The sequence below is a fragment of the Cnephaeus nilssonii genome (genome assembly GCF_951640355.1).
Source record: "Cnephaeus nilssonii genome assembly, chromosome: 8".
Lineage (NCBI taxonomy): Eukaryota > Metazoa > Chordata > Mammalia > Chiroptera > Vespertilionidae > Cnephaeus > Cnephaeus nilssonii.
In genome coordinates, this window is record NC_137079.1 from 94,821,401 (window position 1) to 94,836,408 (window position 15,008).

Genomic DNA, 15,008 nt, shown 5'->3' on the forward strand with positions numbered 1-15,008 from the left:
TTACCTTATAATAGACAAATATGCAAATTGACCGCACCTTCACTACGCCCAAGCCATGCCCACCAACCACGCCCACCAGGAAACCGTAGCAGGGACGCTGGGTGCGGCCAAGCCCAAGGCCGGGAAAGCCGCCCAAGGGCACCAGTGGGCAGCCTGCACAGATCGCAGGAAACCACTGGGGGTCGGCTCCTGCGATCCTTAGCAGGGATGTTGGGTGCGGCCGAGCCCAAGGCCACCACCCGGGGCCAAGCCCTGACCCTGAAAGAAGGCAGAAGGCGGTGGCCACAGCCAAGGCCTGGGTCCCCGGTGCCGGCAGAAAACTGGTGCAGGCAGCCAGGTGAATGAAGGTCTATTGCACGAATCTTCGTGCAAACGGGCTACTAGTAATATATAAAGTTGTTTTTAAGATCACAAAGAAAGTACATATAACCCATTGCATTTAAAGTGGGAAGTATAAGAAGTGAGAGGCCTCCACTCCCTCCCCTGCAGTCTCTTCTTTGTGCAATGGATGGCATTGTCCTAGATAAAGCAGTTGGTACACAGCAGAGATTGGATACGCTCTTCTCTGGCTGCATCACTGGCGGACCCTTTATCTGAGCCACAGCAACTCAGCCTCTGCAGCAAATGGAAATGACAACAAGAAGTTCAAAGCTGACGACAGACGTGCAGGCTTGTCTTCCAGAGTGATTAGCATCTGGAAGCTTCCCAGTGATGTCATCGAGGGCGAGGTCATTTCCCTGGGACTGCCCTTTGGGAAGGTCACCAACCTCCTAATGCTGAAAGGGAAAAAACAGGCCTTCATTGAGATAAACACAGAGGAGGCAGCCAATACCATGGTGAACTACACCTTGGTGACACCCAAGCATCTTGGCCAGCCAATCTACATCCAGTTCTCCAACAACAAGGAGCTGAAGACACACAGCTTACCCAGCCAGACAGGGGCCAAGGCAGCCTTGCAGGCCGTGAACTGTGGTCAGTCGGGGAACCTGGCACTGGCTGCCTGGGTCCTGGCTATGGATGCTGGGATGGCGATGGCTGGCCAGAGAATGGTGCTCAGGGTCATTGAGAAGCCCCTCTTCTACTCAATCACCCTGGACGTGCTTCACCAGATCTTCTCCAAGTTTGGCATAGTTCTGAAAATCATCACTCTCACCAAGAACAACCAGTTCCAGGCACTGCTGCAGGATGCCAAACCATGAGCACCCAGAAGGCTAAGCTGTCACAGGATGGGCAGAACATCTACAATGCTTGCGCACACTCTGCATATACTTTCCTCAGCTCACCAGCCTCAACATCAAGTACAACAATGACAAAGGCAGAGACTACACCACCCCTGCCCTGCCCTCTAGTGATAGCCATGCCTCACTGGACCAGAACATGGCCCCGGCCATGGGTCTTCAGTGCACCTGCTATCATGTCAGTTTCTCCATTTGCAGGAGCTGGTTCCCCTCTCACCTTTGCCATTCCTCAAGGTGCAGGCCTTTCTTTTCCCAATGTGCACAGCTCCATGGTCCCTCTGGCCACCCCTTCAGTGGCAGCGGCTGGCCGGATCGCCATCCCAGGCCTGTCAGGGGATGGAAATTCTGTTATGCTGGTCAGCAACCTTAACCCTAGAAGTCACACCCCAAAGCCTCTTTATTCTTTTCCGTGTGTATGACTATGTGCAGTGGGTGAAGATTTTGTTCAATAAGCCGGAGACTGCTCTGGTGCCGATGGCGGAGGGAAGCCAGGCCTAGCTGGCAATGAACCCCTCAAAGAGCACAGGCTGCAGGGAAAGCCTGTGCACATCACGCTCTCCAAGCACGAGAACGTGCAGCTGCCCCGCAAGGGCCAGAGGGACCAGGGCCTCACCAAGGACTACGGGAACTCACTTCTGCGGCACTTCAAGAAGCCAGGCTCCAAAAACTTCCAGTACCTCTTCCCACCCTCAACCAACCTGCACCTTTCCAAGATCTCACCTTCCATATCGGAGAAAAACCTCAAGATCCTCTTCCTCGATTGCCTGCGAAACCCAAGCCTCCCTCCTGTTCTCTGCGGCTGTAGCCATCTTGGTTGGGTTTATTTGCATATTTGCTCCTGATTGGCTGGTAGGTGTGGCTTGTGGGTGTAGCGGAGTGATGGTTAATTTGCATATTACTCTTTTATTAGCTAGGAAGGAGGTTAAGTTTTTATTTTTTTTTCCATTTTTTTTATTAAGGTATTATATGGGTACATATCTTACCATTGCCACCCAACGCCACACCCATACATGCCCTCACCCCCCAGTGTTTTGCATTCATTGGTTAGGCTTATATGTATGCATACAAGTCCTTCGGTTGATCTCTTATCTCCCCCACCTCTCCCTAACCTTCCCGCTGTAATTTGACAGTCTGTTTGATGCTTTACTGCCTCTGTATCTATCTTTTTGTTCATCAGTTTATAATGTTCTTTATTATCCACAAATGAGTGAGATCATGTGGTATTTTTCTTTCATTGACTGGCTTATTTAGCTTAGCATAATGTTCTCCAGTTCCATCCAGGTTGCTGCAAATGGTGAGAATTCCTTCTTTTTTATGGCAGCATAGTATTCCATTGTGTAGATGTACCATAGTTTTCTGATCCAGTCATCTGCTGATGGGCACCTAGGCTGTTTCCAAATCTTAGCTATTGTAAATTGTGCTGCTATGAACATAGGGGTGTATATATCCTTTCTGATTGGTGTTCCCAGTTTCTTAGGATATATTCCTAGGAGTGGGATTACTGGGTCAAATGGGAGTTCTATTTTTAGTTTTTTGAGGAAACTCCATACTGTTCTCCACAGTGGCTGCACCAGTCTGCATTCCCACAAGCAGTGCACAAGGGTTCCTTTTTCTACACACCCTCGCCAACACTTGTCGTTTGTTGATTTGTTGATGATAGCTATTCTGACAGGTGTGAGATGGTACTGCATTGACGTTTTGATTTGCATCTCTTGGATAATTAGTGACTTTGAGCATGCTTTCATGTGTCTCTTGGCCTTCCTTCTGTCTTCTTTCGAAAAGTATCTATTTAGGTCTGTTGCCCATTTTTTTATTGGATTGTTTATCTTCCTTTTATTAAGTTGCATAAATTGCCTGTAGATGTTGGAGATTAAACCTTTATCAGTGATAACATTTGCAAATATGTTCTCCCATTCAGTGGGCTTTCTTGTTGTTTTGTTGATGGTTTCTTTTGCTGTGAAAAAGCTTTTTATTTTGATGTAGTCCCATTTGTTTATTTTCTCTTTAGCTTCCATTGCCCTAGGAGCAGTATCAGTGAAGAAGTTCTTTCGGCATATGTCTGAGATTTTATTGCTTGTGGATTCCTCTAGTATTTTTATGGTTTCCCGTCTTATGTTTAAGTCCTGTATCCATTTTGAATTTATTTTTGTGTATGGTGTAAGTTGGTGGTCTAGTTTCATTTTTTTGCATGTATCTGTCCAATTTTCCCAACACCATTTATTGAAGAGACTGTTTTGACTCAATTGTATGTTCATGCCTCCTTTGTCAAATATTAATTGAGCATAGTGGTTTGGGTCGATATCTGGATTTTCTATTCTATTCCATTGGTCTATATGTCTATTCTTGTGCCAGTACCAGGCTGTTTTGAGAACAGTGGCTTTGTAATACAGCTTGAAATCTGGTATTGAGATCCCTCCTACTTTATTCTTCTTTCTCAGGATTGCTGCAGCTATTCGGGGTCTTTTTTTATTCCAGATGAATTTTTGGTGAGTTCTTTCTAGGTCTGTGAAATATGCCATTGGTATTTTAATGGGGAGTGCATTGAATCTATAGATTGCTTTGGGTAGTATGGACATTTTAATGATGTTGATTCTACCAATCCATGAACATGGTATGTTCTTCCACCTGTTTACGTCTATTTTTATGTCAGCAATTATAGGCTCAGTATTGTAACATAGGGCATTGCACATTCCACTGCCTGCCTATGGCTTATAATTTTGAGAAAACTGAATTAAAGCGATTTTATAACAAATCTTCCCTTTTCTGCAGGCATTCTGTTCACACTGTAGAAGGCAATTTGGCCATCCTGTACTGGAGTTAAATAAATTCTCTCTATCCTGGAAAGAAAAAAAAGAAGTGAGAAAAGCAAGAAAGGCCCCATACATGAGGCAACAGTTAAACTTAGTAGGTTGTGTAGGAGGTAATCAGAGGTATGAAACACTATTATTCAAATTAAGAATGTTCCATTCTATCCCTAGTATTTCTGATGGTATTTAAATTATGGATAATTATTGAAATTTATAAAATTACTTTGCTATAACTTTTGAGACAATGATACAATGATCCCTTTTAGTCAAGTAATGTGATTCATTTCATTGATAGATTTTCCATTGTTGAACCATTCTTAAATTCCTGGAATAAACCTATTTGATCATGGTTTATTTCTTTTAAATTCACAGTAGATATACTGGCATAAAATTTTATATATAATTTTGAAATCTATGTTTATAAGTAATGTAGGCCTATATTTTCTTATGTGTTGTGCTGTTTTTCATGGATGTTGAAATCAGGTTAACACAAACTTTAAAAAAAAATTGGCAGCTCCTTTTCTTTTTTTCAGAAACAACTCTATTATTGGTTATTTTTCCATGAGCTAATGTTATTCTATGAATTTGTTTCTTTGCTGTTATTATTATTATTATTATTATTATTGCTATTATTTCCCTGGTTCCCAACCCAGATTGCAGGTGAAGTTAGTATATATATTTTGTTCAGGCCGAATCCCTCTGCCAGGGACTGAACCTCTTTGGACACCGGGTAGTGGACGAAGAAGATATGAGAAGCCATCTATAGTAATAAAAGGGTAGTATGCTAATTAGGCTGGATATCTTCTGGACGGACGACCTTCCAGACGTCCTTCCCAACAAAGCCTCCACAGCTGCCAGGCCCTCTTTCTCTGGGGAGAGAGAGGGCATGGCTGCCTTGGTGGCTGCAAGCCCAAAGAGAGCCACAGTGAGCCAGAAGTCCCGCCTCTGTGCATGAGCTGCACAGGAAACACCTTTTCTGACCACTCAATGACTAAGCTTGCAGTACGCCACTCGCTTGGGTAATTAGAATCCAAAAAGGTGATCTAGGGTTTTTCCACCTCACTCCTGGAGGAAAAAATGGAGGTCCGCTGCTGGCAGGGCTAAGAAATGTCATATTTTGCCCTAGCCGGTTTGGCTCAGTGGATAGAGCCTTGGCCTGGAGACCGCAGGGTCCCAGTTCGATTCTGGTCAAGGGCACATACCTAGGTTGCAGGCTCCTCCCTGGCCGGGGCCCAGGTCAGGGCTCATGCAGGAGGCAACCAATCGATGTGTCCCTCTCACATTGATGTTCCTCTCTGTCTTTTCCTCTCCCACGCTCTCTAAAAATCAATGGAAAAATATTCTCAGGTGAGGATTTAAAAAAAAGAAAGAAAGAAATGTTATATCCTGTGAGAAATGTCTTAAAAATGCCTAAAGAAAGTTGTCATTTTTTTGTGGTGAAGGGACTGGAGTCCGTGTTGATGAAAACACCTTGGCGGCTATGAGGGCCGAGGGCTGGCAGCTGTAGTGGCCGGCAGTGGTAGCAGCAGTGGGGTGATGGGAGCAGCGCCTTCCCCTGATTGTCCGTTCGCCTCCCGCAGAGGGAGGCCATACTGCAGGGAGTGGGCCTAAGCCATCAGTAGGACATCCCCTGAGGGCTCCCGGACTGTGAGACAGGGCAGACTGGGCTGAGGGAACCCCCTCACCCAGTGCATGAATTTTTGTACACTGGGTCTCTAGTGGGTATATAAGAGAGTCTTTATCATAGCCCAAGTAGCCGTTGCTAACAAGGAGCCATCAGAAAAAATAGTTCTTCAAATGCGTCTACACAGCAGCTGCTGCTAACATAGCAGCCATTGCAAAACACAGTAGCAAACACAGGAGCCATACCAAGCAGTAGCACACCAGCTGGTCAATAACGGACTTTTATACCAACTTAGACAAAAGAGGCTTCTTACCCAAATAGTGACATCAGTCTTTTGGGTTACAGAAGGGTACGCTTGCATGATATAATAAGATTTCTGTGTTCTTGCTTTGCACCTGCATCTGGAAAATTGGCCTTGGCCTTAAATACCTGGCATACTCTGGTCAGGGCCCCCACACTCAGACTGGCCTTGAACATTTGGCTAACTTTAATTAATGTTCCCACACTCTACCCCTTACACTGGATGGTCTTCTAGGGGTACCCTGGCCTATTTGCCAGCTCCTTGAACACAGAGTCTACAACAGTAATGCAAACTGTAGTATGTTAGGACCTGTACTCCGGCCCCAATAGTAAAACTTACAAATGCCCAATGCCATGTCCCTGACAGTCTATCCTACCAATCTCAGAGGGGGTTATGGGGCAGGGCTTGTATGGCTTGTACTTTACTGTCTATCTTTTGTAGGACACTGGTTATATCACCAGGGCTGGATCAAGGCGTGTAACTGTAACTTATAGTCGTACCCACTTCCCTAAGGGATAGGAGGGCCACCTATGGCCCTTTGCCTGTAATGGACCAGGACCAGGTCCACACTCCCTGTTCCCCATCTGCCAAGGTCCTTGGGTCGCAGCAGTTCATCTGTTGCTTTTACCTGCACATGCAGTGCCTGAGGACACCTCCACATATAATCATCTAGCCTAATCTTTTAGGCTAGGTGGGTCCACCCCTAGGTGGAGCTCATATTTCCTCTCCCCACATGGGGTGATGGCCTACTAGCCACTGTTGTTTGTGCCATCCTGTTAACTACAAAGACAGCTAAGCTGTCCTGTCTAATGGCTAAAGGACTACTTTGCCCAGTATCTGAATCGAACTACATAGTTCATTAGTATCTAAATAGACAGTTACAGCTGTCCATGTAGTAGGGTTCTTCCCTACTAGACCCGTCTATACACCACATGGTCTCCAAGAGGGGAGGCATACCCTCTCGGAACGGACTAGGGAGTAGCTTCTCCATAGGAGTTTTATCCCTTGATATATGTTAGAGGACTCAACAGGGCTTATGATTCCTGTGACAGAGGCTGGTACATACTGCTGCCCTCAGTTCTAAATAGGCCTCCCCCATCACTTTGCTAAAGTTGGGGTTTGTGCCACTCCTGACATGGGCATGGTTATACAGGCCTGCAAGGCAGCATACATGGCTGCCAACTGTTTCTCAATAAGAGTATTGGCTCCCAGTTTTCTTCCATAACTGGGACCAAAGCCTGATGGGTACCCTTCTCCACCCATTTGGGTAACTGTCCTCTTGGCAGCTAGGTACCTTGCTCTACTTCTGGGGTTCAACCCTACTTCACTCCCTTCTGGAACAACTGACACATGGCTCTAACAACGGCACCTAGTGGGGAATGAGTACTTGACAATACCCCAAAAGACCAACATAGGTCTGTAGACCAATATAGGTCTGCAACTGCTGGCAGCTGCGTTCGAATTCTGTAAGAGTGTCAGAGGTTAGCACAACATCATTAACACAATGGAACATTGGTACTGTGGCTGCCTCAGGCAGCCAAATCCCATGCCATCAAACCATGACATAAACCATTCAAACATCCCTGAGGGAGGGTGACTAAAGTCCACTGTCGATCCTCCTATGTAAAAGTAAACTGTCCTTGACTCTCTGGAGCCCTATCCACTGATCTCACCCCCAACTGCCCTCCCCTGTAGCCAAGTCCATCACGTAGGGCATTGCTCCAATTGCAGTGTACAGCAATCTATGCAATCCACTACAGCCAGAACTGCAAAGTATAGCGGGGGAGTCACTTTATTCAGTTCTCTGCAATCTACAGTTAGTTGCAATGTTCTTCCAGGTCTCCCCACCGGTCACACTGGAGAATTGTAGGGGCTGTGTGTGGGCCAGATGATCCTTATCTTCTCCAGCCACAACACTATCAGTCCAATCTCCCTAAGATGCACTCTGGTACAGGAGAGAGTCGCCTGCCACACAAAGGCAGCTTAACCCCCACCTGTCTACATCAGCAACTGGGCCCGCACATTCAGTCAGGCCACTACAGAGCAAACTGCAGTCCACATCAGCGAGTTCAACATGTGGCCTCAGGGCTCCCCAACCAGGTGTCTCAGCCTATACCTCAGTCTAGGAGAGCAAACTCTTTTCTCTAGTCCAGGAGGAGTGCCTTCCCTCCTCACTCCCAGGATCACTGCTCCACCAGCAACTGCCTCTCAAGGGCCAACAGCATGTCACTGGGCTGCTGATTTATAATCTCCCTTTTAATCCTTGCAGCCAGCAGAACCCTGTCAGAGGGGCTGCTGCAAGACTCATTACTCATGGGCAGCAGTTCGGGTGCCCAGCTCCTGCTTTCACCTGCCCTTGTTCTGGGCAATGGCTCCCTGGCAGCTGCCATTGCAAAGTTCAGCTCTGCCTTCGCCTGCACCTGGATGGGCTCCTGAAGGCTTAGTCTCTTTTAAGCCCCGCTGCTCCCTGCTGCTTCTGGGGGATCTGGTCTGGCAGGGACCTCAGTGTCTTCTCTGCCACCACCAGCGTCACCAAGTCCTGTTCCCAAGACATCAGGACCTCCGCTACCAGATACCACAGCCCAGTCAGAGGAAACATGACCGGCTGGGCAGAGGAGACACTTACCCCTAAATCCTGTTTCTGACACCAACTGTGGGGAGTCCTTATTCCTCAATCCTCTGCACACTTCCGGATCCTGCTTACTGTGCTAATTGTTGGGAGCATCACTCCTTCATCATGCCGATTACACCAACTGCTGGGTCTGAGTCCCTCTACCAGGGACTTGACCTCCTTGGATGCTGGGTAGTAAGTAGACTGAGAGGATATGAGAATTCATCCTAATATATAAAAGGTCAGGATTGTAACCACTGATCACTACCAAAGGCTGACCAACCCAGAAGTTCTTCAGTCAGCACTGGGTTGCCGTGGCGACCCAGCACTGACTGTCCCACTGCAGCCTGGTGACCCAGCACTGACTGCCCAGGGGGCTGAGACCCAGAGAGAGAGGCCACCGCAGGGTGGGTCTGATGTTGATCCTCAGTGGCAGCTGTTGATCAGTACTCGCCTCTCTTTTTCTCCCTCTTTCTTTCTGAGCATCACCAGCAGCTGGGCTTTTCTTTCTCTCCCGGACTCTTGCGGTGGGGGTGGGGGTGGGGGGCAGGCTGCTGTTCAGCCCTGCCTCTCTGATCAGGTGCAGAGATAGGCCTCGAGATGCTGACTGGCATAGGAACTGACCAATCAGAACTAAATCTGGGTGCTGTGAAGAACCAATGGCTGCCTAAGACATGGAGCTTTTGACGCTGACTGGCATAGGAACCGACCAATCAGAACCAAATGTGGGTGCTGTGAAGAACCAATGGCTGCCTAGGAGGTGGAGCTTTTGACGTTGATTGGCATAGGAACCAACTAATCAGAACCAAATATGGGTGCTGTAGGGTGCCAATGGCTGCCTAGGAGGCAGAGCTTTTGACGCTGGCATAGAAACCGAACAACCAGAACCAAATTGGCCAGCAGAGGAGGGCAATTGGGGATGAGATCAGGCCTGCAGGGGAGGACAGTTGGGGGCGAGATCAGGCCTACAGGGGAGGGCAGTTGGGGGTGAGATCAGTCTGGCAGGGAAAGGCAGTTGGGGACAACCAGGCTGGCAGGGGCGGGCAGTTAGGGGTGATCAGGCTGGCAGGAAGGTGAGCAGTTAGGAGCCAGCAGTCCCAGATTGCAAGAGGGATGTCCGACTGCCGGTTTATCCTTGTAGGATCGGGCCTAAACCGGCAGTCAGACATCCCCTAAGGGGGCCCCAATTGGAGAGGGTGCAGGCTGAGCTGAGGGAACCGCCCCCCTCCAAGCACGAATTTCATGCACTGAACCTCTAGTGGGTATATACGAGAGTATTGTAGCCCAAGTAGCCATTGCTAACAAGGAGCCATCAGAAAAAAATAGTTCTTCAAAGGAGCTTCACACAGTAGTCGCTGCTAATATAGCAGCCATTGAAAAACACAGTAGCAAGCACAGGAGCCATACCAAGCAGTCAAGCACCTGCAGGTCTGTAACATACTTTTATACCAACTTAGATAAAAGAGGCTTCTTACCCAAATAGTGACATCAGTCTTTTGGGTTATAGAAGGGTACACTTGCGTACAGTAAGATTGCTGTGTCCTTGCTTTTGCACCTGCATCTAGGAAATTAGCCTTGGCTTTAAACATCCAGCATACTCTGGTCCGGGTCCTCACACTCCAACTGGCCTTGAACATCTGGAGTACTTTAATTACTGATCTATCTATCCCTACATATAAATCCCAATAACTTTGCCCTTTCCTATACTACAATTAACTTAGAACCTCTAGAGCAGTGGTTGTCAACCTTTCTAATGCCGTGACCCTTTAATACAGTTCCTCATGTTGTGGTGACCCCCAACCATAAAATTATTTTCGTTGCTACTTCATAACTGTAATTTTGCTACTGTTAATGAATCGTAATGTAAATATCTGTGTTTTCCGATGGTCTTAGGCGACCCTACTAGCGGAACCACTGCTGTAGAGCCTAAGACCATCGGAAAACACAGATATTTACATTACGATTCATTAACAGTCCCCCGCAACTGTCCTCCCATGCAAGCCTGGTCCCCCCTAACTGCCCTCCCCTGCAGGCCTGGGTCCTACCCCAACTGTTCTCCCCTGTAGGCCTGGGTCCCCCGCAACTGCCCTCCCCTGCAGGCCTGGTCCCCCCCCCAACTACCCTCCCCTGCTGGCCTGGTCTCCACCAACTACCCTCCTCTGCTGGCTTGGTCCCCCCCAACAGCCCTCCCCTGCTGTCCTGGTCCCCCCCAACAGTCCTCCCCTGCAGGCCTGGGCCCCCCCAACTGCCCTCCCCTGCAGGCCTGGTTTCCCCCAACTGCCCTCCCTTGCTGGCCTGGTCTGCCCCAACTGCCCTCCTCTGCTGGCCTGGTCACCCCTAACTGTCCACAACTGCCCTCCCCTTCAGGCCATCTTGTGGTGGCCATCTTGTGTCCACATGGGGGCAGCCATATTGTGTCTTAGAGTGATGGTCAATTTGCATATTACTCTTTTATTAGATAAGATGTATTATATAGTGTTGCTATATTTTTATCATTTACATTGATTTATATAATACTAGAGGCCCAGTGCACGAAATTCGTGCACGAATGTGGTCCTAGGCCTGGTCGGTGATTGAAGCACAAGCGTTTGGTATGGAAGGGCAAATCCCAGCTAACCTCTGGGCCCTGGGCAGCATCTGGGCCCCCAGGCCCCTGCTTGCCCCCTTCCACCTGAGTTATGGTGCTTGAGTTCCCACACGGAGATGCAGTGAGCCCAGCCAGATTCCATGGATCCAGGGCACAGCGTGAGCCTCTGAGCCACCCAGCGGCACCACATGGATGCTGGGTCAGTAGTGTGCTCTCTCCCAGCCAGCCTCACTTACCGGCTCCTGCATGAACCCATGGTGAGCCCAACCAATGCCTGGGGTCCTGGCGGTTGTGACCTGGCTTACCTGGAAGAGGCCATGCGGGTACAGGGTGGGGGGGCTTCCCTGGTGCACAAGCCCTGTTGTCCTGGGGGAGGGTAGCAGGGGGAGTGAGAGCAAGCTCAGTGGATACCCTACATTCTCACTGCACCTCTGTTCCCATCACCCCCGCACCCAGGTAGCCGGCAAGAGGTTACAGCCCCCTGCCTGGGCACCAAGGGAGGTTGATTGCTGCCACCCACCCCCAGTTCCCCATTGCAGCCCAGGACCCAGCCCTGATCAGGAGATCAGGGCCTGCTGGCTGCTGGTCACTGTCTGGAGGGTGATTGGTCAGGGCTGGGCCCCCCCAAACCCGGCTCCCTCAGTGCCTGGGAGCCAGGCGGCGGCCCTGGCCCCAACACCGCTGCTAGTTGCCATCTGTGGGGTGATCAGGCCCCCACTTTCACCCTTCTTGGCTTGGCACCGCCCACTCACCTGCTCCACCTTCCAGTCATGGTCCCACTCTCTTCGGGGCCCATTGGGGCTGGCAGCACCTCCACTGCTGCCCACTGCCAGTACCGCATCGCTGATGGCCCACCATGTTCCACATTGCACCCTGCTGGTCAGCGCATGTCATAGCAAGTGGTTGAACTCCTGGTCAAACAATTTGCATATTAGCTTTTATTATTTACTAGAGGCCCAGTGCACAAAATTCTTGCACTGGGGCAGGGTGTCCCTCAGCCCAGCTTGTACCCTCTCCAATCTGGGACCCCTCGGGGGATATCCAACTGCCAGTTTAGGCCCAATCCCACAGGATCGGGCTCACAATTGCTGGCTCCCAACCACTTGCCTGCCTGCCAGTCTGATCATCACCTAACCACTCCCCTGCTGGCCCAATTGCCCCCAACTGCCCTCCCCTGCAGGCCCAGTCACCCTTAACTACCCTCCCCTGCTGGCCTGATCACCCACAACTACCCTCTCCTGCCAGCCATCATGTGGTGGCCATCTTTGACCACATGGGGTAACCATCTTTGACCACATGGGGATGGCCATCTTGTGCGAGGGTGTGAGGGTCAATTTGCATATTACCTCTTTATTATATAGGATACTAGTAGCCCTGTGCATGAATCCGTGTGCCAATAGCTCGCCAGTAGCTCACTGCCGCCCTCCAGTAGCTCTCCACCCACTGTCCCACCCTCCTGTAGCTCCCTCCGCCCCCTTGCCTCCCTTTCATACCTTGCTGCCCTGCCCCCTCCTGTAGCTCTCCTCCGCCCGCTTGTAGCTCACTTCCCCATCCTCCTGCTGATCCATGATCAGGTCTTTATGCAGTCGGTTGTTATGCTTCATGGCATAATGACCATTTGCATATTATATCTTTACTAGAGGCCCGGTGTATGAAAATTCATGCACTGGAGGGGGGTCCCTCAACCCAGCCTGCCCCCTCTCACAGTCCGGGAGCCCTCAGGGGCAGGAGGCAACCCGATGATCAGGGAAAGGCGACGCCCCCATCACACCTCTGCTGTTGCCACTGCCAGCAGCGCAAGCCTTGGCCAGCCCTGGTTACCTGAGCCTCAGGCTGCCCTGGGCGGCTGGACAGCCAACATCTGAGGCTTCCCTGCACCTCAAGCCGGCCCTGGCAGCTGGGCAGCCGCAGTCCGAGGCTTACCTGTGCCTCTGGCTGACCCTGGGCGGCTGGGGACTGAGGGAACTGGGGGACTCCGGAGGCAGGCACGCCTGCCACCTGCTGCCCTGGCGGGGCTGAGGGGACTGAGCACCTATCTTGTGGCTGTGGGTGGCACCATCTTTGAGGGAGTGGCAGTCAATTAGCACATTCCCTCCTTAATGGCTGTGGGCACCGCCATCTTTGAGGGAGTGACAGTCAATTAGCATATTTTCTCCTTATTGGCTATGGGCGCCACAATCTTTGCAACAGCGTGATCATCAATTAGCATATTCCCTCTTTATTAGATAGGATTATATAGGATAATATACATAAAGTTATATTTTCCTCAGTGCAGCTTTAGTTGTTATTAAAATTTATTTTTTAATCTTTATTGTTGAAAGTATTACATATGTCCCCTTTTTTTCCCCATTGATCTTTTCCAGCATGCCCCACCCCCAACCCAGGCCTTCACCACCCTATTGTCTGTGTCCATGGGTTATACATATAAGCATAAAAGTTCTTTGGTTGATCTCTTCCCACCTACCCATCATCCCACACCTCCCCTCTGAGGTTAGACAGTCTGTTCCATGCTTCTATGTCTCTGAATCTATTTTTGTTCATCAGTTTATTTGGTTCATTACGTTCCACATATGAGTGAGATCATGTGATACATATATATATATATATATATATATATATATATATATATATATATATGTGATTTACCTCATCATATTACTTATGCATTCTATATCTTTAATGTTTTGTTCACATGATCCACTTTAGACTTAGAAAACTGAATTAAAGCATCCTACTTCTAGTCTATGTTATAGACTAGACCAGAATTACTAGGATAGAAAAAAAGGCCTTTCTTTTTCTTCACTGTGGCCTTCCACAATTTATGAGAAGCACCTGATAAATTAAACCTCAAGATTGTTAGCTCCTCTGATTCCAACAGCCCCTCTATTCAAACTGCATGACAACTTACTCTCAAGGCTACATTCTTGCAAACCTCTCCTACCTGCTGTTTTTTACAACTCAGGGATAGTTAATAAAAAAGTTTCCTACCTTCTTGCTCTTCAAACAAGATTCTTTTGAACTCTTCAAAACCTTTACTCTAAGAATGTTTTACAGACTTCAGAAAAATACTGATAAGACACCTCCCTAGGACATCTGCCAGAATTGTTTCCTGAAGAACTAGCAAACTTTTTAAGGACAACCCTCCTGATGTCTGCTAAACTCCAACCCCCAAATCCCCCTCCCTTCTTTATCACCTAGCAACAGCAGCCAAGGCTTTAAAAGGGAAGAAGCTTTTGTTCTTTGCCCTTGTATTGATTAGCAATACACTGGCCCTTTCCCTTCCAGAAAAGTAAAAATAAACTTTCTCTCTGCATCTATCTCTTCTTTTAGTTCTGAATTCTTTCACAGGCTGTATCACCAGCTAAAAACCCTAAGAAGAATATCTTCTGCAAATTCTGCTTCATACTTAGCTCCCCCCCCCCCGGCCCCCCCGCCGCCCTTATACCACAATTAAGTTAGTATCTCTGGAGTAGAGATAAAGCATTATTTTTAAAGCAATAATTTGCTGTTGTGTTAATGGCTGTCCAACCTTCAGTGCTCCAAATCCTTCATCTGTACATTATTTAATTGTTTTTAAGCTAAGAAAAAAACAAACAACTTTTCAATCTTTTTGTTTCAATTGCATCTCATGTATATAGCATACAGAAACATTCCTTCCCTAGGAGGGTTAAGTTGAAAATAATTCTATTTCCTTTTACTCACCTCTCTGCTCTCCTCTTTCTCATTCACACCCACCCTCCACATCCAGTCCAGTAGCAAGCTATTATGGCAAAACTCTCAAATCCACCATTTCTCTCACTCCCAACACCTTAGTCTAGGGCCTAACATCACTAGTTGTCC

The 15,008-nt window shown here is 48.4% G+C and overlaps 1 pseudogene across 1 annotated transcript; it reads left to right on the top strand.

Moving 5' to 3' along the window:
* The first annotated feature begins 504 nt into the window (after positions 1-504).
* Positions 505-8,406, top strand: LOC307104448 (polypyrimidine tract-binding protein 1-like; annotated as a pseudogene). The gene is made up of 3 exons: positions 505-1,393; positions 1,479-2,039; positions 8,240-8,406. The product of its transcript is annotated as a polypyrimidine tract-binding protein 1-like (transcript).
* Positions 8,407-15,008: the final 6,602 nt, after the last annotated feature.